Here is a 27,867-nt window from a genome sequence, read left to right as displayed (position 1 = left end):
TCACTTTGGTGCATACATTTGAATATTAGTTGCATTGATTGGATTTCCATGAAGGAGGATAGGTATAATCTTATCATAGACAATATTTTACTTCAAGTTAGATTTTGAAATGTCCTTTTGGATGATGACTGAAATGCCATTCCTCCTGATTTTATCATTCCCAGCAGAGTAACTCATATGACTTCCTATTTCAAAATGATCAGTACCAGTCCATTCCAGCTCATTAATGTCTAGAATGTTGAGTTTGGTTAGTTCCATTTAATTTTTTTTAAAAAACTTCAAATTTTCCTAGGTTTATTCTTCTTTTATTCCAAGATCTGATTAATTGATTGTGGCAGCTGTTCATTCTCGTTTTGAATACTGCCTCATCTGCAAGCAAACGTCCTGAAGGCTTTAGTCCCTCAGGTTTGACTCCATCCCAGTCATGAAAGCAGACTCTACTGGAGAAGGATGCTCTGCCAATCATATTCTGAGTGCTTTCTGACCGGAGAGGCTCATCTTCTGACCCCATCACCGACAGCGTTCTACTTGTTTCCAACAATGTCTTGATTCTGTTCATAAACTTTTCCCTGGCTCATTCCTCAGTAGTGGATGACCGCCTCTGTCTTCTTGGTAGTCTCTTTTTAGTCTGAATGTTCTTCGGAAGCTTGTTCACTCTGTGTGGCAATTGAACCACCAGTCCAGTCCAGAGCCATATCACACAACACACAAGTCACTACAGTACCACAAACTAACAGAAAGTGGTTGCCAAAATGTGTGTGTGTGTGTGTGTACACCGAGGTATATACAACAAAACACTCCCTGTCCTGCACCAACCTCGCAGTTGTTGCTGTGTTTGAATCCATCATTGCAGCCACGGGTCAATTGCTCTTGTTGAGGGACTTCATCTGTTTCCACCCATCCCCTTGACTCAACCAAGCATGATGTGCTCTTCCCGCCAGTGCTCTGTCTTGATGATATGTCTGAAGGATGGGAGACAATGTCTTGGCATCCTTACTTATAAAGAACATTCTGGCTGAACTTCCAAGAAATATTTCATTGATATCTTGGCAGTTTGTGGTAATCTACATGTTCTTAATCAGCACTATAACTCAAGTACATATATATACATATATGCAAAATATACATTATTATATAGAAATATAGATATATACATACACAAGTATATACAAATATACATTATTTGAAATCACTGAGTTTACCTTTGCATTACAACAGACCAAAATTCAACTTTGACATTCAGAAATATGACTGGAGATAGAAATTAAGATTATCTGTAGGAAAAGAAAGTAATATTTTTGTGTCTTCTGAAAATTAATATTTCCTAGATGTTTGTCAAATAAGACTATCTTACATAGACATTAAAGAGTCCCTATAACATATATCTTACATGCATTCATTTTCTCTGGACCCTATCTTTATTACTTTTAAAGCTTTACCTAGACCATAAATACTATAAAGCCAATTGATGAAATTGAAAAAACAATCAATCAATGAAATCATCCATGTAAATTGAATATTTACTCAATTATAACTTCAGGAGTATTTTTTTTACATTTTTAAACATGCCTTCACCAATACAGTTCCACAAGAAAAAAATAAATCACCTCAAAGATGTGTGCTCCTCCTGGAGAAAACCATGTGAAACAAATGTCTACCCTAAAAAGTAGACTGATTTCATTGCCATTGTCTTATCCGCTTTCCTATTTCCATTGAAGAAACACACTTCCCCACTCCATCTGTGACTTTAGGGTCAGCCACGGAGCCAAAAGCATGAGGATGGACACAGAGCAGAGAAGGTTGACATTTGCTCGGGGAATTGCCCTTGCTTTCTTGTGCCTCTGACATCACCATAAAAAGAGCGGCCCCTTAGTAGCTGCTACATATCCAGCCTGGGTTCAAGAATAAACTATATGGAATATCTTTGAGTCCAATCATCATAGAGGAGCTATCTGTAGTTTGAAAAAGAGCAGTCCAGATACACTCTAACTTTATCTATCAGGTACATTAAAAGGAATAAATAATTGTTCGGCACTGGAATATTGGTTTCCAGCAATAATTCATAATATAGGACTTTAGCCTCATTTGAATCTCAATCCAGAGCTTGCAGATGGGCAGTAACTTTTTCTAGAGTGAAGGTTAAGTTGACCACATTTACCTGTGAAATAATAGCAAAACATGAATTTCTGATTCACACTCAAACCAATGTATGTTCATGAAATGACTTACTACTAATTATTTGATTATGCTTTGAATTAGAAGCTCAAACCATTTTTCAAATCACTAACATTGTACTTGGGTCTCGAGCCAGCTCCACTCTTAAAAGTGGAGTCCACAGCCTAACATAATCCTCAGAACCTTCTGACTCTGTGCTCAGTAAGCTTCGGAGATAGAGACTTCAGTTGAGATGCAGGAGGTTTTTTGGTTGCGAAGTAGTAAGATGGGTTTCAGTACTCCTCAACAGGGAACATCAAGTTCTTATTAACATCAAAAAAGGGAGAAGGAAATCATTAGGGATATTGACAAGCAATCTAATAATTTGCTCTTCTCTAACACTATTATTTTTATGGAACATTGATTGAAATCATGACTGTCCTTATGAGATTTTTGGCACTATCTTTGCCTACCACAAGCTGGTTTCCATGGAGCAGAGGATCTGGGTGTGACTATGTGTATGTGGGCAAAGAGAGTCTAGTGGGACAGGTAGCTGGGGTAGTGAGTGAACACTTTGAGTGACACTTTTTTCTAGCATAACTCAGCAAATCCAAAATTAAATATCATTTTCTTTAAATTACGTCTTGACATAGTTTTAAGGCCCTCTCTGGAAGACAGTCTACCCCCAATCCTGAATGGCTGTTTAAGTCTATTTCCAATCACTTCCCTTAGCAGGCTCCAACACTGGCCACTATACCCAGTTTAATCACTCGGAGTGTCTATCCTCTGAGCCTGCAGACATAGTCAAAATGCCAATTCCAATAAAACCACACAACTAAACTAATCCCCTTCTGCCTGCCATACACCAACTCTCTCCCAGAATTCCGCCTTGTTTCCTCATTCCCAGGTGTCCCTGGGTGATGCTGTTTCATGCCCTGATGTGACTCCTCTCCCAGAGGCCTCTTAGCACTATAAACCTCGTGACGTTTCATAGCCTCCCTGACTACTCTTTCCTGCATGGTACCTGACTTAACATCCCATGAATTTTTTTAGAGTACCAGAAAGCTCACCGAATTCAGTGGTTATCAAAACAAACACACAAATAATAATAATAAAACAACAAACAGAGCAAAAAATTGCCTGAAATGTGGGAAAAAGCATTTTGTGGCTTCCATGGGGATTGTTCTCTTGGACTTCAATCTATCTTCCAATAGACAAGGCATGTGTTACGATTTTCTGGGAATGATTCTGTACCAACTTCCCCCACAAATAATACATGTTCTAAAGAGATGTAGTGATGTTATATATAGATCTACATTTTTTCTAACAGAATAAATATGAAGAACACAATGAAAATATGTGTGATGTGGTGTCCAATCATACTTTGTGTGGTGGCAAGGAATAAAAGTTGAATGTTTTAGAAACATTTTAGTAACTGTGCCATATTTTTCCTTTGCTGTACATCTAGATTAAAGTCACTCTGTTTGTGTAATAGGTATGCATGGGGTTGCTAACTGCAAGTTGGAAGCCACCAGCTGCTCCTCTGGGAAAAGACAGGGCTTTCTACTCCCGCAAAGTTACAGTCCCCGAAATCCACATGGGACGGTTCTACTCTGTCCTACAGGGTTGCTATCAGATGACAGTGAAAGGGCAGCACAAAAAGGAAGAAAGAGAGAAAGCGAGAAAGGAAGAAACAAAGAAACAAAGGCCCTCACTGAGCGGATTGACAGAGTGGCTGCAATAGTTGGCTAAAATATAACAATTGGCAGGATGGTGCCAGGCTGGTAAGGCTTTGTTCTGTTGCTCAGAGGGTTGCTATGAGTCAGAACCATCTTAATGGCACCTAATAACAACAACGTACATAAGGAATTCCCATTAAAGTCAATGAGGTTTTACATAAAAATCAATGGCAAATTATGATCCTTAGTAAAAGAAGAAACTAGAATTATAGCACTTTAGGAGCATCACTATACTTAAGGCTGAGCAATCTTTTCCATTATCATTTATCTGGATTTAATAGCTCAGTTGATTTTAGTCCTTATTGACTGAAACATAATATAAACTCATCAGGCTGGATGTAATTAGTTATTATTATTTTATTACATAAACAAATATTTTAATCAGTAAGCATTTTTTAATTATGGAGCTTAAAGTGAATATTATTTTCCTAGTGACAGGTGCAGGAGTGGGGAGGGCGAAAAACTATGGGGACATGCTTAAAAGATGGTAAATTGATGTGACAGGTCTCTCAATTGGAATAACTAATTTTCATTTGATTGTGGGCATCAGAGTGGCTTGCTTTGTAACAGAATTTCCTGGGGAAGTAAAAATGTAGAAAACACAGGGATGATTATGCACATTTCCTTCGCTCGATCCACTGTTCCATTACAGAAATAAGTGCATGTGCAATGTGATTAAATGACAGCATACCAAAGAATTCCAAGAACTTTTTAGCACCCACTTGACAACATCAGTTTTAATATTGTGGAAGGAAGTGAATTGGCTTATAAATGTTCTACTGTCACCCAAGAGTATGTAAGGATATACAATTTGCATATATTTAATCTTAGATGAGAAATTTTTGATAGGGCAAAGGGAATGTATTCTGGACTATTGTAAGGTAAAACTTAAATAAGATTTGATATTATGTGCTGTCTTAACATCTGGTGCGTACTTCCCCGCTCCACACTACTTCCTTAGGGAAGAACTCTTACTCAGATAACACTTTGTGTCAAAGGACTAAGCATAGATCCTGTCCATCTTTCAACAGTGGGGTTCAGTTCCCTGCTGTTCACCAAATTATTGCAGCAAGCCAGTTACATCTGACCGTGGAAAACCAGCGGCAGTCCACCTTCTGGATAATACAAAGCCCGCTTTGATGCTTACTCTGCTCCCAAATGCAATCTCTGTGTGAACCTGGGTGGCATGGGTGTCCTTCCGCAGGTACAGCTCATATAGGTGGCTCCTAAATTTCTGTTGAGCTCATGCGCCCGTTGTCAGGTGTTGTATGCCCGGCTATTCCTTTAATCTTCTGAGGACTGCTTTCCTCACCAGGGTGAATAGAAAGCAAATAGATAAGGATGCTGCAACTTTTCTTCTGTTCTCATATGAATGGCCCACTGAGACCAAAGTGAAGGTCTTTAAGCTTATTGCACTTAAGCAAGGGTGAGGAAACAAGAGCATGAAAAGGAGCCAAGTCTTTCCTTTTTCCCTCAGCAGTTTCTGTACAGACTTGTAAAATCACCTGTGGTCTTCATAGGAGATCAATCCATTCCTTTGGCCTAGGCACGAGGCTGGACTGAATAAGACAAATGGAAGAGGAAAGGCATTTTCAGAGTGCCTGGTGTATGTAGTTACACATTTTACCTCTACGATCCAATTTAATCCTCATGACAAGACTTGTGCTTGGTATTTTTATCCTCAATTTACAGAGCAGCCAAATGAGAGTCAACAAAATTAAATGCTGTTTCCACAGATGTTTCAATGAGTAAGTGCAGAGAAGAAACTTAATCCCAGGTTTTGTGATCCAATGTCAGGGTTCACCTATTACCTTTATTTGCCTCCAAATCCTTCATACCCTCATTCTCTACCCAACCTCTTCCAATCGGTTTTATATCAACTCTTTTTAGAGCAACTGAAGTAGTTAAGTTCACCACCAACCTCCTTAGTTGAATCCAGTAGTCACTGCCCTTTCTTTATTTTTAAAAATCTTTCCTCAGCATCTAAATATAACTGGCCTTTCTCCTCGAAATATTCACTGTTCTTTATTTTCATAATGGCTTTCTCACTGGAGTTAAGTATTCTACCCTCTTTTCAACACTGTCTTGGTGCCTTTGATCAGTCCTTTCATACTGCAAGACTGAAGGATCAACAGGCAAGGAAATGATGAGCTAGAAGAGATGACTCCCATCTTTATTTTCCTACTTCCATCCTCATGCCCGTTTTCCTTCTATACTCCCCCTTTTCCTACTTTGCTCCTTTCTTCCTTCCTTCTCTTCCTTCCTGTCTTTGGCTATTTCATCTTCTTCCTTTACTCCCTATCTTCTTCCATCCCTTCATCTCTTCTCCTAGCTTCCTTTGAACCTCGGTACAATATCCCAGCCACGTATACTCCAGGCTCATTATTATTATTGCTGTATGGTGGTTACATTATCTGGTGTCAACTTGAGACTATTAAGAGTAAATAAATGGGTGGAATTTAGCTTGTCAATCAAGTCACAGCTTGATGACCTCATTTAGAGGCCCGCTGGAGATAAATAGCTCACTGGAGACCAGATACACTCACCCTGTGAGACACTCCTGTTGACAAGCCACATGGAGGTAGGCTGATGGCAGCCAACGCCCTGGAGCTGGAGGAGTTACCTGGAGACCCCTGCCAGCACTGAGGTGCTTCCAACACCACTGGATCCACAAGACTTTCCACCCATGGCCTGTGATCTTCCCGCATTAGGCATCATTGCATGTGTTGTGAGAGTCTGAAGAGGAATTTATAGATTGGTATCATACATGTGGGCTAATATTGGACTTATGGACTTGATCTGGGCTAGACTAGGATGTTTTCTCAATATTCAATTGCTCTTATACATAAAGCTCTTTCTTATACACATATGAGTGCCTATGAATTTGTTTCTTTAGTGAACCCAGGCAAATACATTAAAGCCATTTAAAACTAACACACTTTTTAAACTGACCCCAATTTTAAAATTTATTTATTTTTCCCTTTTTCTGAACTTCCATATCAATCTTCCTTATCTACAGCTATGCTTGTGTATTATCCAGCAATCTTTCACAGTAATTACCCTCTCAAAATACAAGAGGGAAGAAATTATTTGAAAATATTTGTGGTAGTGATTGTACAACACTACTTGATAAGACTGAACTTTTGAATAGTATGATGTCTGCATTATGTCTTAATATAATGGTTTGGAGAACTATGTAATGTTTTATATATATACATATATAAAAGCTTATAGTTTTTCCTATTCCTCTGTTGGTTTTTATTGTACTTTTTTTGGAATTTTCACTCAACAATAGATTTCAAAAAATATACAGGTTAATGTTACTCTAATAATATAACACTAATAATATCCATTTACTGCATTTATTCATCTCTTTCTTTAGTGATCAGATTTTGCCTTGGTTTAATTTAGGGGCAATATTTTATTTGTATTTTTTTCTTTATTGAATCATGGTCAATGTTCAAGAGTAAAAAAGTTAAAGGACTTTTAAAAGTTTGATAACAAGTGAAAAACACTGAGAAAGCAAGTTGTAAATATTTTGAAAAGCATTCTTAATTCTCTACCTCAGATCTACCTGGGGTGATGTTCTTTCTTTAAAGTTTTTAGAAAGCCTTTATTCACTTCTACTAATTTTTTATTTTTTAACTTAGCATAAATATGAAAACAAAGGAAATATTTATTCTACTCAAATTTATTTCCTCTTATGCTAAAAAAATAATTTTAAAAGAGAGCAAAAGTGATAAATTTATAAAATGAAAATAACTATGTAGTGTTTTATCACCAATATAATTATTCTTAATCGAACTCATTTTTACCTGTACAATTTTGATGTAATATGAGCAATCTATGAGCAAATTTTATGACTCTACATTTAAGTGATAACTAACATCTATCCACTCTTTCTAATATCAGTGAAATAGAACTGTAATAGCCTCTTAACTGTGTTCCTGGTTTTTATTCCAGTTAGTGAGCAAAGCCTTTTTAAAAAATAATTAAATCAGAACAAGTATCCTATACATGTTAAAATGCCCCACCTAAATAAATACTTGAAAAAATATAACATTCCAAACTCTTCTCAAAATACTTAGAATAAAATCCAAACTCATGACTTCGCTCTCACTGCAACCTTATTCTCTCCGTTTGCTTCCACGTGTCGTGTGACTCTCACAGGCTGTACAGACCTTGCATTTGCTGCAGTCCTGAACACTCCACGTTCCAGCTCCATGTCACCTCCAATTGGAGGTCTTTCCACGGGCTGTTCACTCTGCCAGGAGCACCTTGAGTTTTGTATAATAGGTTCTTGCTCATAATTTATTTCTCAGCCAACTGTCACCTTTGGAAGGCTTTCCAGAATCAGCCTTCACATTGCTGCTCCTGGCATGCAAAACTAAAATATTTACTCTCTGGCCCTTGTTAGAAAATGTTTGCCCTCTTTGTCAAAACAAAAAAAGGTACAGATTTTTAATCCCACCATCTTGTCTATCTACCTGACGAAGACAAGGAAGAGACAGGAAAAATACATTTTGGCTTATTTATTTCAGCAACCATAAGAAGGGTAGTGCAATTTATTAAGGCTGAAGAAATTGGATTTTTTTCAAGAGAGAAAGCTAAAGGAATATTTTGTATGCCAAGAATAAAATACTTCTTAGGAATCTACATTGTTATTGTCCTGAAAATTATGATTATGATATAGATATATGTAATGTTTTTAAAAGAAGTAAGGAAATATAAGATAATTTTACATTTAAAAACTTAAAATAAATAAGAGATGCAAGCATTTTTGAAAATAGGTGCTATAATCCAACACAAGAGCATCTTAATGCTCTGAGGCCATAAATTGAAATTCATTGTTCCATGTGTTTCCTTTCCATGATATTAATATTCACTTACGTGACTGGGTACTATGACACCTTACTTTTCATAAATACTGTGACTGGGGAAAAAAGGTTAATTTTTGCTATGAAAATTTTATGATATGGTTTGTATGATCATTTGCCATCCTAAAACGTTCGGTAAAATCAATGAAAACAGCATGTCTGTAGCCCCTCCCCCTCAAGTCAAAACAATGTTTGTTATAGTCATAATAATTAACCCCCATCACAAATGGCTTTTGGTGAAAAGATAATTGCAGCTGAATCCTGCAGTGAAATAGCCTCTATCCTAGCTCTAAATCTACAGGTAACGTATTCTTTAAAATGTTAGGAAAAGACTATGTCACTTTGAGAACCAATGTGAGCCTGAGCCAGACATTGTATATTCAATCACCCCATCTGCATGTGAAAGTTGGATATTGAGTAAGGAAGACTGAAACAGAATTGATGCATTTGAATTACGATGCTGCTGAAGAATATATTATCAGAAGAGCTGACTAATCTAGGAAGATGCCCAACCAGAGGGCTCTTTGAAATGAAGATGGGGAGATTTCACCTCAACAACTTTGGTTAATGGTATCTAGAGAGGCTCCAGAAAAAACCGAACTCACTGCCATCCAGTTGATTCCAACTCATAGTGGACCCAGAAGGCAGGCTAGAACTGTCCCTGTTGGTTTCCCAGACAGTAACTTCGAACAGATGTAGAAAGCCTTCTCTTTCTCTAGCTGAGCAGCTGGTGGTTTCGAACTGCTGACCTCAAGGTCATGAAAAATACCCCACTAGGGCTCCTGGTAAAGTAGAAGGGCAGCAAAAAAGAGGAAGACTTTGAGAAACTGGACTGGCAAGGTGGCTCATGTGCTGACAATGGTCTCAAATAGAGAAATGTGTGTAAGGATGTATAACACCTATTACACATGGCGTCATTGTGTCATTATATGTCAGAACCAACTTCATAGTCACCTAACAACAAGAAGTTGCTGTCTAAAACGGTAGTCAGGATTGGACTTCAGCAGCCGTCATTAACATAGATCTACGTAAGAAAGAAAAAATGCAAGATCAAATGCGACTCCAAGAGAAGAAATGATCAGGAAAGCAGCAGTCAAGAGATAACAAAAATAATCTGCTTTGGGCAAATCTGCTGATGTGCTGCAAAAGACCTCTGTGGAGTTTTAAAACCAAGAAAGTTACTTTGAGGACTTAGGTGCACCTGACACAAGCCAGGATATTTTCAATTGCCTCATATGTATGTGAAAGTTGGACACTGAATAAGGAAGACCAAAAAGATAAACACATTTGCATCGTGGTGCTGGCAAAGAATATTGAAAGCACCGTGAACTGTTAAATGGACAACGAAATCTGTCTTGGAAGAAGTACAGTCCGATCTCCTTTCGATGCAAAGATGCTGAGACTTTCTCGGGCATATTTTGGACATACTCTCCGGTGGGAGCAGCCTCTGGAGAAAGACGTTATGCTTGGTCAAATGGAAGCCAGTGAAAACTAGGAAGGCCTCCGGTGGGGTGGACTGCCACAATGGCTGCAGCCATGGCCCCTGACACAGACAGGAGACAGTGCGAGCAAGGCACAGGAGCAGGGTCGCTGCAAACTGGAATGGACTCCTTAATGGCACGGGACAACGCGGCACCAGGAGAAGTGAGCAAGAGATCATGTTTTTAGACGATGAAATGTGTGGAGCCAGGCACAGAAGTAAGCCACGGTACTAGGGTCAGGGAAGCAATGTAGTCTGAGATTCCACAGAAGTTTACCTAAATAGTAAGGAGCTGCCAAACTGTCCTTATTAAAAAAAATTCATTGAATTCCAGGAAGGGTGAATGTATAGAGACAGTAATTGGATGGACGGTTCCTTGGAGGTACGGCAGAGGAAGTTGGGGAGAACTGGAGAGCTAGCTGATAAGAAAGAGTACAAGAAAGAGAAAATATTCTAAATTGATTGTGGTAGTGAGTACACAATACTTTTTGGTATAATTGAACTATTGAAATGTATGATATTTAGATTATGTCCCAATAAAACTCTTTATAAAAAATGGAAAAATGAAATAGAAAAGAAATCATTGAACCTCACAGTGTTACCTGATTTATTTCTGCCCTCTACTGGTCTTTTCAATTACTTATCTTTCTAAACACTCACTTTTGATGTTTACACTTGGGTGACTTAACAGTTATATCCAATACTGAGAATTTTTTCCCACTAAAATGTCCAATTCGTTGTGACAGACATCTCTGAAGCAAGACATCTCTGAAGCAAGACATCTCTGAAGCAAGGCATCTCTGAAGCAAGACATCTCTGAAGCAAGACATCTCTGAAGCTAGACATCTCTGAAGCAAGACATCTCTGAAGCAAGACATCTCTGAAGCAAGACATCTCTGAAGCAAGACATCTCTGAAGCAAGACATTTCTGAAGCAAGACATCTCTGAAGCAACCTCTTACCCTCATACAGGTATGTTCCAACTTAAAGCGTTTGGGGTTTAATTTTTCTGGCAAATTTTACAGAAGCAATCACTTTGTTAAAAGCAATCTTCCAGGGAACAAAAAGAGAATGCTGTTTCTGACTGAAGCAAGGAAACAATTTTCTAAATTTGCTGTAACAATCAGCTCTAATTTTCCGTGTATAACGCTAGAAACTTGCCTTGCAATGGAGTATCCACCTAACAAAAGTGATGTGACATTTTCCCACTTGATTTAAAAGGATTTGCATAGATTGCTTGTAATTTTGAGAATAGATTGCTAGGTTGGTTTGTTTTTTAACTTTAAAGTAAATTTCTGGATTATAGTAATCATACTCTCTCACTTGGATGTGTATCATCATGTGTTCTTATGATCTTACTGCCATTTCTTTAACATTTCCTTTCCTCATTTTAAGGAATACACACTGGCTGGACTCATCAGGAGACAATGAAAGTTAGAGGACTGGAGATGCTGTTAAATTCAGATAGCCATTCCCTGACTTGGTCACTGGTGATCCTCCACGGATGGTGCAGGAATCTATTCAAGTCTCATGCTTGTTCATAAATAGAAATCATTCATTGACAAATGTGAAATAAAAAAGGTGAAGTCCTCTCTCATTCTACATTCCCTTCCGAATCGAGCAGTGAGTCCTATTAAATCATTTTTCATTCATGTTTAGGGTTTGCTGCACTGAAAAGAGAAAAATCAAGCAAGTTCTTTTAGAAGCAAACACAAAATGCCGTAGCATCTTTTCTTCCTTGGTGATGTAGCTATTAAGCAGCTGCAACTGATTTCAGACACAAACTTTCTTTAGAATACTTCCCCAAACTCCCACAAGACCATGTTTTGTTTTGTTTTGTGGGAGAGACTACCGAATCTACTAAGGATCCTGAATATATGGAAGGACTTGGGGTCCTAAGGCAGGTGTCAAGAAATTATGGTTTGGGAAATCAACCTATTTTACCACCTGATTTTAGGCAACCTGTTAGCTAAAGATAGTTTTATTCCTTTCTAAATAGTTTTTTAATATAACAAGAGCATTAGTTTATGACATGAACATCACAGTGCCCATGCTTCAGTGTCCATAAATAAAGTTTAATTGAAACTCTTTGAAACCCTCTTGGTCCATGGACAGATTCCACATGAGCATAGTGCAGCATTCTAGAATTCCCTTTCTTCTCAACGATATCCATAAATTGTTATTATCCACACATCGTGACGCCTGTGCATAGTCAATCACACACAATTAGACATCTTCCTGGGATTCTCTTCTTTCAGACAAGGTACACCTAACCTCAGCAATGCTGTCACTCCTGCCGCATTTTCTTCTGAATCTGACTGGAATTGCTGGCAGTTCCCTGTAGATGTGCTTTACAACCATTGTTAATGATCGTCAGTGAAACTTTACTTGCCTGTGACATTAACGATACTGTTCTACAATTCCACATTCTGTTGGACTTCCTTTATTTGGAATGGGTACCAACATGGAATTCTTCCAGTCAGTTGACCAGGTAGCCCTCTTCTGGATTTCTTGGCATAGATCACTGAAAACTTCTAGTGTTTCATCAGCTTGTTGAAATATGTCGTTTGGCATTCTGTCCATTCCTGTTTTGTTTTTTTTCCACACATGCCTTAAGTATAGCGTGGGCTTCTTCCTTCAATACCATTGATTCTATATCATACATCACATCTTGTAATGGCAGAATGTTGGCCAGTTCTTTCTGGTACATAGACTGTGTTTTTTCCATCTTTTATTTTTAAAATATTTTTGTTGTTGTAAAATAGATAAAGGTTTACATTTCAGATAGTCAATTTGTACTTAACAGTTTAAGATAGTTATTAAGCATCGCAATAGCTTGCCTTACCCACCACCCAATTTTGATTTCTCTTCTGTCTGTTGTCAATTTCTCTCTTCCCCTTCACCCAAAGAAACACATACCAACCCACTAATCCAGGGTTTCTCTGTGTGGCCTGCAGGAATGATTCAAGGTGGTTTCAGAAGCAGATACCTACACTTTATCCTGGATTACTGATTATATTGTAAAAGCATTTAATTGACGACAGGAGCGGAGCACTGTTTTTTTCTGAAAGGGGGATGGGATGTCTTATTTAAATTTGGAAATTATACTCTAGTCTGTTGCTTTACTTTCCTTCCTTTGCTTTCCCTTGGTAACCTTTAAAGTCTGTTTTCTTTGTATAAGAGCTTTTGTCTTCTTCTCGTCTTTTACTTTATAGCAAATATAATATTTGTCCTTTTGTGATGGCTTGCTTTCACTCAGCCTAATGTTCTGCAGGTCAATCCATGCCATGAAGTTCTGCACAGTTTCATCATTGTTCTACTAGGGGTGCATAGTATTTCTTTGTGCAGCCCTGGTGTTGTAGTGGTGAATCAGAGTTGAGATTCGCATGATCATAAGTTCAACCAGAAGCTCCTTGGGAGCAAGAGTGGACTTTTTACGTCAGTAACAGTCTCAGAAACCCGTCAGGGGTGCTATAAGTCGGCACTGACTCAGTGGCAGTGAGTTATTTCATTGTGTGTATACTCATATGCAGAAGTTTCTCTATCAAGTTTTCTACTGATGGGCATTGAGATAGTTTATTGTGCCAGCCTGGCCAATAAATGCATGTGAGATTAATTGAAGGACGGAGAGAGAAATGGCTTGGTGAACTTCACCTTTCTTGTCTCTCGCTCTTTAATCACTGGACAAGTGTGCAGCTGCCTTGCTTGTTCTGTGGCTCAATTTGCAATCTACACTACCTGTGGGACACCTAACCTATGGACTGTGTCGCTGTAATTTGAGGCCCCTTTAAGATCTGCCTCGCCAGAGAATTGGAATGTACGTCTCTGGAGTTGGGGACTGACTGGTGTGACCGGGCCGATGGTTGGTGACCTGCCTTACTGTTTGCTGCCTGTGCTGGGATAGCCTGAATCTCTCTACAGAGGACTACCTGGTGGCCCTCAAGACTTGAAGTACTACCAGTGTCGCACAACTGTCTCATGGGAGTGAGTTGCACTGAGCCATTTGTACCACTTTATAATTTAACTGTTCATTTATTGTATCATATGTCTATCTGTATATAATTTAACAGTTCATTTCTTGTGTTATATATTGATCTATCTTTATAAATGTATATATTGATATATATAAAATTATCAACAATCTGGTTTTGTCTCTCTAGAGAACCCTGACTAGCACCGGCATTTAGATTGTTTCCGTCTTCTTACTATTGTGAACATGGGGGTGTATATTATGATTCTTAGTTCCTTAGGATATATGCCCAGTGTTGGGATAGCTGGGTCACATGGAATTTCCATTCCAATTTGTTTGAGGTAATGCCATATTGCTTTCCACAATGGTTGCACATTTTTACAGTGCCACCAGCAGAGTACAAGGCTTTGAATTTCTTCCACTTTCTCCAGTATTATTAATTTCTGCTTTCTTAGACATGGCTTTCATTGTCAGTGTACAGTGCAATTCCATTATTGTTGTGATTTGCATCCCTCAGGTCACTAGGTACCACAAACATTGCTCCATGTTTATTGGCCTTGTAGATGACTTTTTTGGTGAACTGCCTGCTCATGTCTTTCACTCGTGAATTGTTACTCTTTTTCTTTGGGAGCTATGCAGTTCTCTACAGATTTTAGAGATAAGTCCCTTGTCCATTGTCCTTGCCGAATATTTATTTTCTGATTGGTGGGTTCGCATTTTACTCTCCAGATGAAGTGTTTTGCTGAGCCTAAGTGTCTACTATTTAGAAGGTGCAGTCATCTATGTCGCCTTCTACTCAGTGTGTGCACTCAGTCATATCTGGTAGTGTATGTATCTCTACAAAAAAAGTCCTTAAATCTGGCTCTACTTTCTTAATTATGTTCTTTATAGCTCTGGTATTTACATTTACATCTTTGATCCATCTTGAGTTAATTTTTTAATATGGGTAAACCATGGATCCTGTGTCATTCTTCTGCAGAAAAGATCCAATTTTGGCAGCATACATGCGTCATATTTTACTGAAGAGAGTTTCTCTCTTCCCTGTTTTATGTTTGTTTTAGTTTTTTGTTTTGCTATTTTACACTTTCGGAAATCATGGTTGGTAGGTGTCTGGATCTATTTCTAGGTTCTCTAATCTGTTCCACTAGTTTATATATTGATTGATTTATCCGTACTAGGCTGTTTTAACTACTATGTTTTGAGGTCAAGAACTGACAGGCTTCCTAATTGTTATTTTTTTAAGAAGCTCTTAATCTGGGTCTTCTTCTCCATATAAAGCTAGTAATTCGTTTTCTATTTATTTAAAGAATGAAGTTGGGAACTGGGTTGGGAATTCATTATATTAAAGATTACTTTAGATGGCATTGACATTTTCACAATATTAAGCTATTATATTCATGAAGATGGAACATTCTTCCATTTATGTATATCTCTTGGTTTCTTTTAGACGTGTTTCTCCATTTTCTTTGTCCAAATCCTTTTTTCTATGGCTAGGTTTATTGCTGAGTATTTTTCTTTGGGGGTGGCCATTTTAAATGTTATTGTTTTCTTGACTTTCTTGTCAGAGCTCCCTTTATTTGTATACAAGAATCTGGTTGGTTTTTGTATGTTGATCTTGTACCCTGCGATGTCATCCAATCATTTAAATATATTTTGTTGAGTCTTTGGGTTTAGAATCAGAGCTTGTTGATTTTACATATAGAATCATATCATCTACAAATAGAAACATTTTACTTCTGTTATCTATTACTATTTGTCACTTCGGTTATTTAGATAGCTTGGATTTCTCTTTGTTGTCTACTAGCTCTGGCTAAGACTTCGGGCATGACATTGAACAAAGCACCCTGGTCTTGCTCCCATTCCCACGGGGAATTCTCTTAGTGCTTCCCTTTTGAGTGAGATGCTGGCCTTTGAGTTTGCAGACATGACTTTTATTGTGCGAAAGAATTTTCCTTCTATCCCCATGTTGTTGAGTTTTTTATGAAAAAAGAACATTGGATCTTGTCAAATGCCTTTTCTACATCAATTGATACGATGTAGTTACTTACCTTTTTTTATTTATATGGTGGATCACAGTGATTGCTTTTCAAAGGTTGAACCAGTCATGTGCTTCTTGTAATAATCCTGCTTGATCATGATGCACCATTTTGTTAATATTTTGTTGTAACATATTAGCCAGTATTTTGTTGAGCATTTTCATATCTTAATTCTTAAGAGATTATGGTTTGTAATTCTCTACTCTGGCAATGTCTTTGACTGATTTGGGTTCAGAATTATTCTCATTTCATAGAATGAATTTGAGAGTTTTCAATATTTTTCTATATTCTGGAATAGTTTGAGAAGTGCTGTCAATCTTTCTGAATGGTTGTTAGAATTCTCTGGTGAATCTATCTCATCTAGATACTTTTTTTGGCTGGATGTTTTTAATGACCTGACAGAGTTCTTCTCTGGTTACCATTTTCTGGAAGTTTTGTACATCTATCTGTTAGTTTAGGTCAGTTGTATGTTTCTAGAAATTGGTCCATTTCTTCTAGGTTTTCAAATTTGCTAGAGTACAGGGGAAGGGAGGTGACGGGGGGAGCACGTGGCAACCAGGAGAGAACATGGACACTTCATGTGTGGGCCTCCTCCCTCTTCCCTTTCTTCTGAGCCCACGTATCTGGGGCATGGATAGCTCAATTTAATCACATTAAACAAATTGAAGTTCTTTAAATAACGTTATTTTACTCATCTTTTTTTGTCTTTTATTAAAACTCATCTTTTAATACCATATACATTGATGCTCTGAGGGCAAAACCAGCCTAAATAGATAAATAAATAGATGATTGATAAATAGATAGATAGACAAATGTACTCTAATGTAGTACCCTTATATCAGTTTAATATCTGATACGTCCTCTATCCGAGGACAATATATTAAATGGATTTTTGGAGCAGGGAGTTGGAATAGGAGCTTGCTCCGTCCACTCCACGCATCGGCCTGGTATTGCATTACTTCTGGGAACGGTGCACCCCCTCGGGGGATTAAAAAAAAAAAAGTAGTACCCTTATTCTTCAGGAATTCCTGGGTTCCCTGATAGGTATGAACTCCTGTTTCTTTATTTATCACTATCCCTGTAAGGCTGGACAAAGGAATTAATCTATTTTGTTTAGATTTTGTGTTCCAAAACTATTAATTTTAAAATGTTTCACATGGAAAAATTAACAGAGAAAGTAGGCTTGAAATCTGTAATTTTTTCTTATTTCTATGTACCTCAGTTCAACCTAAATCTCTCCAAATATCTACTTTTATTTAATCTTCTTTAATGTGCCAGATTTTTTAATTGATCTTCAATAGATGAAGGTATTAATTTTGTTTTGTTTTTATGCACGCTCTTTCTTTAAAGTCCAAACTGGTACTATTAAAAAAATAATAACAATATTAAAACAAATCATCTTAAATCCTTTTTTTCCCCTCCCAGATTGCAATGTGACAAATAACCACTTCACTTAAACAAAGTTCCCTTTGGCTGGGAATTTTTGACAAAACCTTAATAGTATTAAGCAGATTTTACTGAGGGTTAAAGGCATTCATTTTACAATAGCAAAAACTGTACAATGTGTCACAGAAAATTTCAAACTGTGACCTACGTAGAACAGAATTTGGCCCAAGGTGACTTCTAGAAGGTAAGTTGGCATTAAAAGACTATATAATCTTTAATAATTACTTGTGTCTGAATTGCCATTAGATGCCCTTGATTATATCTTCCCTCATGTTTCCAGGTGATACTGAGCAAAGTACTCAGATGCAATCACCTGACTCTGTATGTGCTTTAATCCAACCATTTTAATTAATGCAATAAGCATGTATTAAAAACATGTGTTCCATAGAGTGTAGTAAATTTCCAGAAAGAGAGGTGCATATATTATACAGTATAAAGATGAACAAAATTCCTATATTAAAGAACTTCAGAAGATAAAAAAGCAGCAATGGAAAGAATAATGAAAATAAATCAATATATATTAACTGTGATATCAATACTGACTCATGGTGACCCCCTGAAGGTGTCGGAGACTGTTACTGTTTACAGGCATAGATAATCCAGTCTTTCACAGTCCAATGTCACAGAAGGGTTAAATATACATAGAATTAAAGTACAATAAGTTGGAGACAAAAAGACAGAAAGAGTTAAATGACCTTAAAGTATGTAGGATTCTCGCATTGCCCATGAGGTTGATTGGTTTGTTGTAGAAGCTAATATCAACAATGCATATAATAACCTCTTAAAGGAAGAATACAAATATGTTGTAGTAGTTAATTAAAAAATAAATGAAATGATAAAAATAAAATAATAAATCCAAAAGAAAATAAAAATAAGGCAAAGGAAAACAAAAAAACCCCAGAGAGATAAATAAGTATGAAAATAGCACAGTAGATTAAACATCTGTATAAACAAATTTAAATATTACCCAACTAAATGTGATTAAAAAAAAAAGACAAAGATGGTCAAACTAACCATGAATTTTTCTGAGGAAAAAATATGTTGTTTGTACGATAAATATTTTTTAATTTAAGTATTGAAAAAATAAGCATAAAAGATAGTAGCATGCATTGATAAACATATTTTTGTGTAGCTGCATTAGACGAGAGCATCTTAAATCTAAAGAGAGGTATTTTGGCATAGAAAAAACTAAGAATATATGGCAATTCTACATGTATTTGGTGAAAAAATAAAGTTTTAAATTATGTAAAGTAAATCAAGAAACTATATTTTAATATTATTTACATTTGCCTGCAAGTTAAAGATTTTAGCACATTTGTTTTAGTAAATTTGAAATTTTAGGATAATATTTCTAATTAATTATTCATCAAGTAGAAACCATAACATAGAGTTGACTATATTTAGCAGTGAACAAAAATTAAAGAGTACATATTAGTATTGGTAGATTGCATATAAATATGTGATCTGATTAAAAGTTATAGTTTTGAATGAATAATAAAGTAAAATTGTCAAAAACCAATAACCTTAGTGTTTACCACATGAAACTAAAAATAAATAAATAAATTGTTATATGCAACCCAGAGATGGTAAGAAGAGAGAAGGAAAATAGAAGCAGAAATTGATGAAAAAGAGATCAATATATAAATTGAGAAAATCAAGAACCCAAAAACTAATACTTGAGAGTGACTACTAAATTTGATAAACACCTAGCAGCACATGCAAGGAGAAAATATATAGGAAGACAAGATTATCAACATTTTACACATTAAAAGATATTCTGAGCAATATTTTTCTAATTAATTTGAAAATTTATTTAGATGAGATAAATAATGTGAAAGAACAATTTATGAAATTGAAAGACTGAACTGAACATAAAAGATCATTACAGATACCAGTAAGCAAAACATGTTTTTGTTGTAGCTAAAAAGGATGCGGTAGAAAATTACAATTGTAAACCCTTGACTCCATATGAAAACCATCCAAATGAGCAAATTCTAACTGTTGTTAATGATGGAATAAAGTCCTACTGCAGAATTCCACTTTCAGAATACAATTATAAAACATGAACAAAATATAAATAAACTGCCTGAAGACAATAGGGAATACAGAGAAACTGACAGAATGAAGTGGGGCGTTGACTCTCAGCGGAGAGGAGTGGTGCAAAGCAAGTGTGCTATTTCGGCGAGGGGTTGCTAGTACCACTAGAAGAATGTGCATTCGTCCTGACATGAGGAGACTAAGAAATTGCTGCTGAATGCAATTGTAATTTAAGAATGAAAAGGAAATTTTAAAAATCTTCTCAAATTTGATCTAGCTATATCTCTGGCTCAACATTAAACCCAAAATGCACAGAACAGACTTTCAGGAGTTTCACTAAAGACAAGCAATCTGAACTGAAACAAGTGCTACCACTCAGGAAACAGGCTTTTAAAATAAAACCAGGAAGGAAAAAGTATCTGCTAAAGAAGAGAGGCAAGATTCCTTAAGAGAAAAATAACCAAATTTCGAGTTTCCACAATTACATTCATAATGTCTAAAGTACAAACTAAGGCTTGAAGCTAAACAAGCGGCCATCTAGCTCAGAAGCAACAAAGTCCACATGGAAGAAGCACCAGCCTGTGTGATCATGAGGTGTCGAAAGGATCAGGTATAATCAGAACAAAAAAATATTACCATAGTGAATGAAAGGGGAAGTGCAGAGTGGAGACTCAAAGCCCATTTGTCGGTCACTGGAGATCTCCTTGCAGAGGGATTTAGGGGAGGAGAGGAGCCAGTCAAGGTGCATGTAGCACCGATAAAAAATACAACTTCCTCCAGTTCCTAAATGCTTCCTTCCCCCGTCCCCCACTGTCATGATCCGAATTATACCTTGCAAGTCTGGCTAGACCAGAGGATGCACACTGGTACAGATAGGAATTTTTCAAGGTTGCAACTCAGGTGTGACATTTTCTTGAGTTCCTTCAGTTTAAGATAAGCTGAGCGTGTTCCCTAGGTCTCCGCACCTTTTGTTATAATATTTCCCTTTGTCTTCTTGAGCTGTCATTTGAACTGCTCTATTCAGCTCTTTTACTTTAGCATTTCTTCCATTTGACTTAGCTTCTCTAAGATCAAGAGCAAGCTTCTGTCTCTTTGTACATCTACTTTGATCTTGAGTTTCTTTCTTGCATATTTAATGACCTTTTGATTTCTTTGTGAATGGTGATCTTGATGTCCTCCCTCAGCTAGCCAGGTCTTCTGTCATTGGTACTCCGTGCATCAAATGACAGAAATCAAATCTGTTCTTGAGAGACTCTCAAAATTCAATGGGATATGCTCAGTATTGTGTTTTGGCTCCTGTGCACTTGTGTTAATTTTCTTCAGCTTCACTGTGAGCTTACATATGAGTAATGGTGTCTGTTTCACAGTCAACCCCTGGTTTGGTTTTAGGAACTAATATTGAGCTTCTGAATCATCTCTTTCCACAGATGTAGCTAATTTGATTTCAGGAGAAACAAAGGTCATTTGTTGGTAGTAATAAAGGCCATAGCTAGAGGAGTCATGTTTAATAATTCAGTGTATCGTGTCTAGGCATTCGTGAACAGAAATAGATTGGTACTGATCATTTTGAATCAAAAATGATATGACCTTCTGTACCAAGAGTGACAAACTGAAGAATAGTGTCACATTCACTGTGAAAAATAACATTTCAAGGTCTATCTAGTAACAAAAGTGCTAATTATAAGAGAATAACTATGTACCTATAAAGAAAACTAGTTATGTTGACTACTATTCAGATTTATGTACCTGTCACTAATTTTAAAATGAGGAAATTTAACATTTTTAACAAATTCTGGGGTTCAAAATTGATCACACATACAATAAAGATGCATTAGTAATTATTGGTCATTGAAATTCAAAAGTTAGCAATGGAAGAAGGATCAACAGTTGAAACATATAGCTTGATGATATAAATTATGATGGATAGAATGTGATAAAATTTTGCAGGAACAATAATTTATTTATTCATTACAAATACCTTTTATCAACCACACAAAGTGTCTCTATACACAAACTTGTATATATGGACACATTGGACCCAAATAGAATGCATGTGGAAAGAGATGATGGGGAGGCTTGGTATGTTTAGTTGAACAGGGTCGAGAACTGACAGTGAAAGAAATTTTTCATTGCTCTTCTCCAAAATCAAATTGAAGGCCAAGAAAATTATAACAATTCAAGAAACACCAAGGTATGATCTTGGATGTATTCATCTGACTTTAGAGATCATCTCAAGAATATATTTGACACATTGAACAGTAATGACTAAAAATCAGATAATATGGGAGAATGATATCAAGCAAACCATGCATGAAGAAAGAAAAAGATCATTTAAAAGTCAGGGAGGAAAAGAAAGATCAAAATGGATGTCACAAGAGAATCTGAAATTTGTTGAGTGTAGAATAAGCACAAAGGAAAATTTGATGAATTAAAGAGTTGAGCAGATGGCTTCCAAGGGTGATTTCAGAAGACAGAGTCAAGTCCTTTTTTTAAAAAAAACCTTTTTCAAAGTCGGTTTATATTGAAATGTGCCAAACCTGAAGTAAGAAAACCAAAAAGCAAGAGAGCATTCAACATTTATTGTCTGAAACCAATGAAGAAAAAATTTTAAACCTTGAATTGTAATAATAAAGACTTTTATGTGAAAAAATAAAGAAGTGTGAAGAAGAATTTGTGATTTTGAATTGTGGTGTTGATTAAGAATATTAGATATTGTATATATGCAAATATATTTATGTATGAGGATGGGAAATAGATCTATGTGCATATATTTATAGGTTTAGTATTGAGGTAGCAGAAGGACATTGGGCCTCCACTCAAGTACTCCCTCAATGCTAGAATACTTTCTTCTATTGAATTGGCATTCTATGATACTCACCTTCCCGACACACTGCTGAAGACAAAGTGGGTGCATAAACAAATGTGATGAAGAAAGCTGATGGTTCCCAGCTATCAAAAGATATAATATCTGGGGTCTTAAAGGCTTGAAGGTAAACAAGTGGCCATCTAGCTCAGAAGAAACAAAGCCCACATGGAAGAACACACCAGCCTGTGTGATCATGAGATGCTGAAGGGATCAATTATCAGGCATCAAAAAACAAAAATCATATCATTGTGTGCTCACATCCAAGATATGATAGCTGAAGACAAATGGGTGCATAAGCAAATGTGGCAAAGAAAGCTGAAAGTGCCTGGTTATCAAAAGACATAGTGTCTGGGGTCTTAAAGGCTTGAAGGTAAACAAGCAGCCATCTAGATCAGAAGCAAAAAAGTTCCCATGGAAGAAGCACACCAGCATGCGCAATCATGAGGTGTAGAAGGGATCAGGTATCAAGTATCATCAGAACAAAAAATCTTACCATAGTGAATGAGTGGGGAGTGCAGAGTGGAAACCCAAAGCCCATTTGTAGGCCACTGGACACCCCTTACAGAAGGGTCTTGGGGGGAGATGAGTCAGTCAGGGTGCGATGTAGCAATGATCAAAAATACAACTTTCCTCTAATTCCTAAATGCTTTCTCCCTGCCCCCAGCCCCCACTATCATGATCCCAATTCTACCTTACAAATCTGGCTAGACCAGAGGCTGGACACTGGTACAGATAGGAACCAGAAACACAAGGAATCTAGGGCAGATGATCCCTTCAGGACCAGTGGTGTGAATGGCGATAATGGGAACATAGAGCGAGGGTGAATTGGAAAGGGGGAACCAATTACAAGGATCTACATGTCACCTCCTCCTTGGGGGATTGACAACAGAAAAGTGGGTGAAGGGAGGAAGAGAGATGTCAGACAGAGCAAGATATGACAAAATTATAATTTATAAATTATCAAGGTTCATGAGGGAGGAGAGAGCGGGGGGGGGGAATGAGGAGAGCAAATGTTTTGAGAGTGATGAGGGCAATAAATGTACAAATGGGCTTGACACAGTGGATGCATGCATGGATTGTGATTAGAGTTGTATGAGCCCCCAATAAAGTGATTTTTTTTAAGGAAAAAGAAAAAGAAGTGAGAATGGCAATATTTCACTGCATATACTTTGTTCGTGTCATCAGGAGAGACCAGTCCCTGGGAACTTACTGGTAAAGTTGAAAGTCATTTAAAAAGAGGAAGCCTTTCAATGAGATCGGTTGACACAGTGGCTGCATCAATGTGTTCAAACATAGAAATGTTTATCATATGATGCATGATTGACAGTGTTTCATTCTGTTGTTCCTGGTTTTCAATGAGTTGAAACAGCTTGGATGATAACTAATTACACAACCTTGGCAAAATATAGAACGGCACAGGAATCAGAAATCAAAGATAAAAGAACACTTAGAATCACTGTATCAAAAATGATAGGACAATAATCAACAGTTGCAAGAGATAATATGTGATTAAGAACTAATAGTATTGAAGGAAGAAGTCCAAATTGCATTGAAGGCATTGGTTTAGTCCAGGAATTGATGGATTATCGATAGAAATATTTCAACAAATGAATACCATGGTATAGGTACTCACTGGTCTATGCTAAGAAATTGGAAACTAGATGCTTAGCTAACCAATTGAAAGAAGTCCCTATCCATGCCCATTCTTAAAAAAGATGCTCCAAGATAATGTAGAAGTTATTAAACCAATTAATACTTCAGGCAAGTAACATTTTCCTGGAGATAACTTAAAATAGTTATAGCAGTACATACTCAGAGAGCTGCTGGATGTTCCATCGGGATTCAGAAGAGGGTTTGGCATGAGGGTTATCTTTGCTGATGTCAGACGATCTGGACTGAGAGCAAAGAAGAGATCTTCCGCAGCATTGACTACACAAGGACAGTCAACTCTGTGTATTATACCAAACCATAGACAATTTGTGGAGGAAGAGTTGTAAATCACCTGTGTTCTTGTGGAATCTGTATATGAACCAATTGTTTGAAAATAAAAAAGATAAAATTATCATTTATGGGATAAAATCAAGAAAGATATTCATCTAGCTGTAACTTATTGTAATAATTATTTAATCTGTAAAATCCAAGACTTTGGACTAAATGAAGAACATGGCATAGGGATTGGAGGAAGACTAATTACAATCTTATATATGCTGATGGCACAATCTTGCTTGCTGAATTTAAGGAAGACTTAAAAGCATGTATTCATGAAGATCAAAGGCTACAACCTTCAATATAAAGGAAGCAAAGCTTCATCACTTGACTGAAAGCAATGTTATAATAAACAGAGACATGATTGAAGTTGTCAAGGTTTTCATTTTACTTGGATCTACCTTTAATGCCCATGGGAGCAGCCAACAAGGATCAAATGCACAGCAAGGTCAGATGTGCTGCAAAAGATCTCCTTCAAGTGTTAAAATGCAAAGATGTTACTTTCAAGACTAATGGGCTCCTGAAACAAGTAACTTAGTGTTAGCTGAACCTGAACTTAGGGTTTCAATCACTTCACATGCATGCAAAATATGTACATTGAAAGGAAGACCCCAAAATTGATGATTCTCATTTATGATATTGGCAAATCATACTGTATTTACCACGAAGACCCAGAAAATTTCACAAATCTGTCTTGGAAGAAGTATAGCCAGAATGCTTCTCAGAAGTCGAGTGGGGGGCTTTATCTCCTGTATTTTGTACTTGTCATCAGGTGAGATCACTCTCGGAAGGACATCATGCTTGATGACAAAGAGTGAATGACAAGGAGGGAGCCGGTCAATAAGATAGGCGACACAGTTTCTGCAGACCTAACAGCACTAAGGGTGGCACTGAGCACTGTTTGATGCATTGCATGTGGGTTCACGATGACTCAAAGCTGACTTGATGGCACCTCACAATATCAACAGCAAAAGCTGTCTGATTATCACTGACTTCTTTCTCATCAACAAACATGGAGGCCAAAAGAGAAGGGAGCAATCGCTTTAAAGAGCTGAGAGAAAAAATGTATCAAACCAGAACACACATCAAAGCATGCTTTTGGAATGAAGACAAAATGTAAACAGCAATTATTTAGAAATGCTTTACATTTGAAAATGTCAATTCTTAAGGAAAATGTGTTAAATCTCTAACTCTGCATATGAATGTCTACATGACCAGATAGTTGTCAATTTTTGTGTCATGTGAGACATTGTCAATTTTCTTGTGATAAAGAAAATTAACTCACAGACATCTACAATACTAAGTACTTTAAAACTGCTTCAATCCAAACAGAACTGAAAGCAAAGAGGAGTTTGAATCTTCAAAAAGCACTGGAAAGTACTGACGACTGTAAATTTAGAGATATATTAAAAAGATTGCTCTTTTTGTATTTTGTCCTTTTAACTACTTTGTAAATCATGCAAGTATATAAAATTATCTAGTAAGAGGGCTCCACAAATTTGACAATAGCATGATATTTATATATATATACACACATTCCTTTAAAAACGTAAAGCTATTGTAAGTTCAAGATCAGTACTACAATAATCACAGACTGGATAAGGCCCATGGTCTGTACTTTGCTGACCCCTTATGGCATCAATCGTAAAGTCTATTAAACACTTAGGGGAAAAATAATACCACTTAACCATGAAGTATTTTAGACAACACAGTAGGAAAGAACCCTTTCTAAATCGCTTAACAAAGCTAGTATTACCATAATGCCTAATGCCTAAACCAATCAACACATCTTGTAAAGAGAATTATAAGTTCCACACAAAGGTTTGCAAATATAAAGCACCAATATGAAAAATGGAAAATACATAATAACCAAGAGGGATTTAACTTGGGAATAAAAATAATTGGATTAAAACTGAGAAATTAAACAATAAATCAATTGAGATTAATTTCACAAAGGTTAAAACCATGTGTTCATCACAATGGATGCAGAAAAAAAAGCAATAAACAATATGTAACATCTGTTGTTGTTATTGCTAACTTGTTAGATGCATTAGTCTGGGTGGACTAGAGAAACAAATCCAAGGAGATGCTCATATGTGTATAAGAAAGAGGTATATGTACAAGACCAATATTGAGAAAAACACCGAAGCCCAGTCCAGATCAAGTCCATAAGTCCAATATTAGCCCATATGTCTGATGCCAATCTACAAAGTCCTCTTTAGACTCAGGAAACACATGCAATGATACTGAATGCAGGAATATCACAGACCAATGGGTTGGAAATTTTGACAAATAATAATTTATAAATTGTGAAGGGTTCATGAGGGAGGGGGAAGTGGGGAGGGAGTATAAGAAATGAGGACCTGATGCCAGGGGCTTAGGTGGAGAGCAAATGTTTTGAGAATGATGAGGGCAATGAATGTACAAATGTGCTTAGCACAATAAAAAAAAAGATGAAAAAAAGAGGAAGTTTTGCTTTATTGCCAACCCCCATCTTTTATGTAATTAGTGCCCGGTCATCTAAGGATTTACACTCTAAAAATCAATAATGCATGTATTTTGGATCAATGCTTGGCTATACTCATAGAATTTTCTTTTCTCAACAGTGTTTTACATTTCATACCATTGTCTTAATTAGTGACATTATCAATAGAATTATCTTATGCCCCAGGGGAATGATTGATAATGTCCTTTAACATAAAATGACAATGATATCTCTTAGGTGAAGCAGAGATATCTATAAATCACAGATACATGAATGGATTTGAGTCTTGACTTAACTCTACTCCAATCTAAGAAAAATTAGCTCTTATGTCATGGCCTTGCTTGCAGAGGTCACTGAAGAAAGGGTTGCTGTAGAAAAATGTGGTGAAGAAACTAGATTGTGTCATCTGGGGTCTTGAAGGCTTGTCTTCAAAGAAGCAGCCATTTAAGTGAGGCATCAACCAGGTCCACGTGGAAGAAGCACAGCAGTCTGTGTGATCCTAGGATTGTACATTTAAAAATACAAATACAAAGGAGGGCTTGAAGTGTGAACACCTGGTGTACAGACGGCTATGGATGAGAGTGGAAGTTCAAAATCCATTTGCAGGGTTCACACATAGATGAAACGTCTGGCGAATGTCCTTGACCTTTGTTGAGAGATGTGAATCACCTTGTATCAGGCAGAGTATTGTAAAGTCAATTGTGGTAGATGTAGTTAGGTTAAAATGTAATATCTTATCATTTCAACTCCCTTTGGAACCATTTTAAAGTTATCTCTATTTTAAAAAAAATG

The 27,867-nt window shown here is 36.8% G+C and overlaps 1 pseudogene; it reads left to right on the top strand.

Annotated features, from left to right (window-relative positions):
- Positions 1-17,055: 17,055 nt before the first annotated feature.
- LOC142438078 (U2 spliceosomal RNA) lies at positions 17,056-17,236 on the top strand (annotated as a pseudogene).
- Positions 17,237-27,867: the final 10,631 nt, after the last annotated feature.

The sequence above is a fragment of the Tenrec ecaudatus genome, chromosome 1 (assembly GCF_050624435.1).
Source record: "Tenrec ecaudatus isolate mTenEca1 chromosome 1, mTenEca1.hap1, whole genome shotgun sequence".
NCBI classification, from domain to species: domain Eukaryota; kingdom Metazoa; phylum Chordata; class Mammalia; order Afrosoricida; family Tenrecidae; genus Tenrec; species Tenrec ecaudatus.
This window is presented reverse-complemented; position numbering and strand designations above follow the sequence as displayed.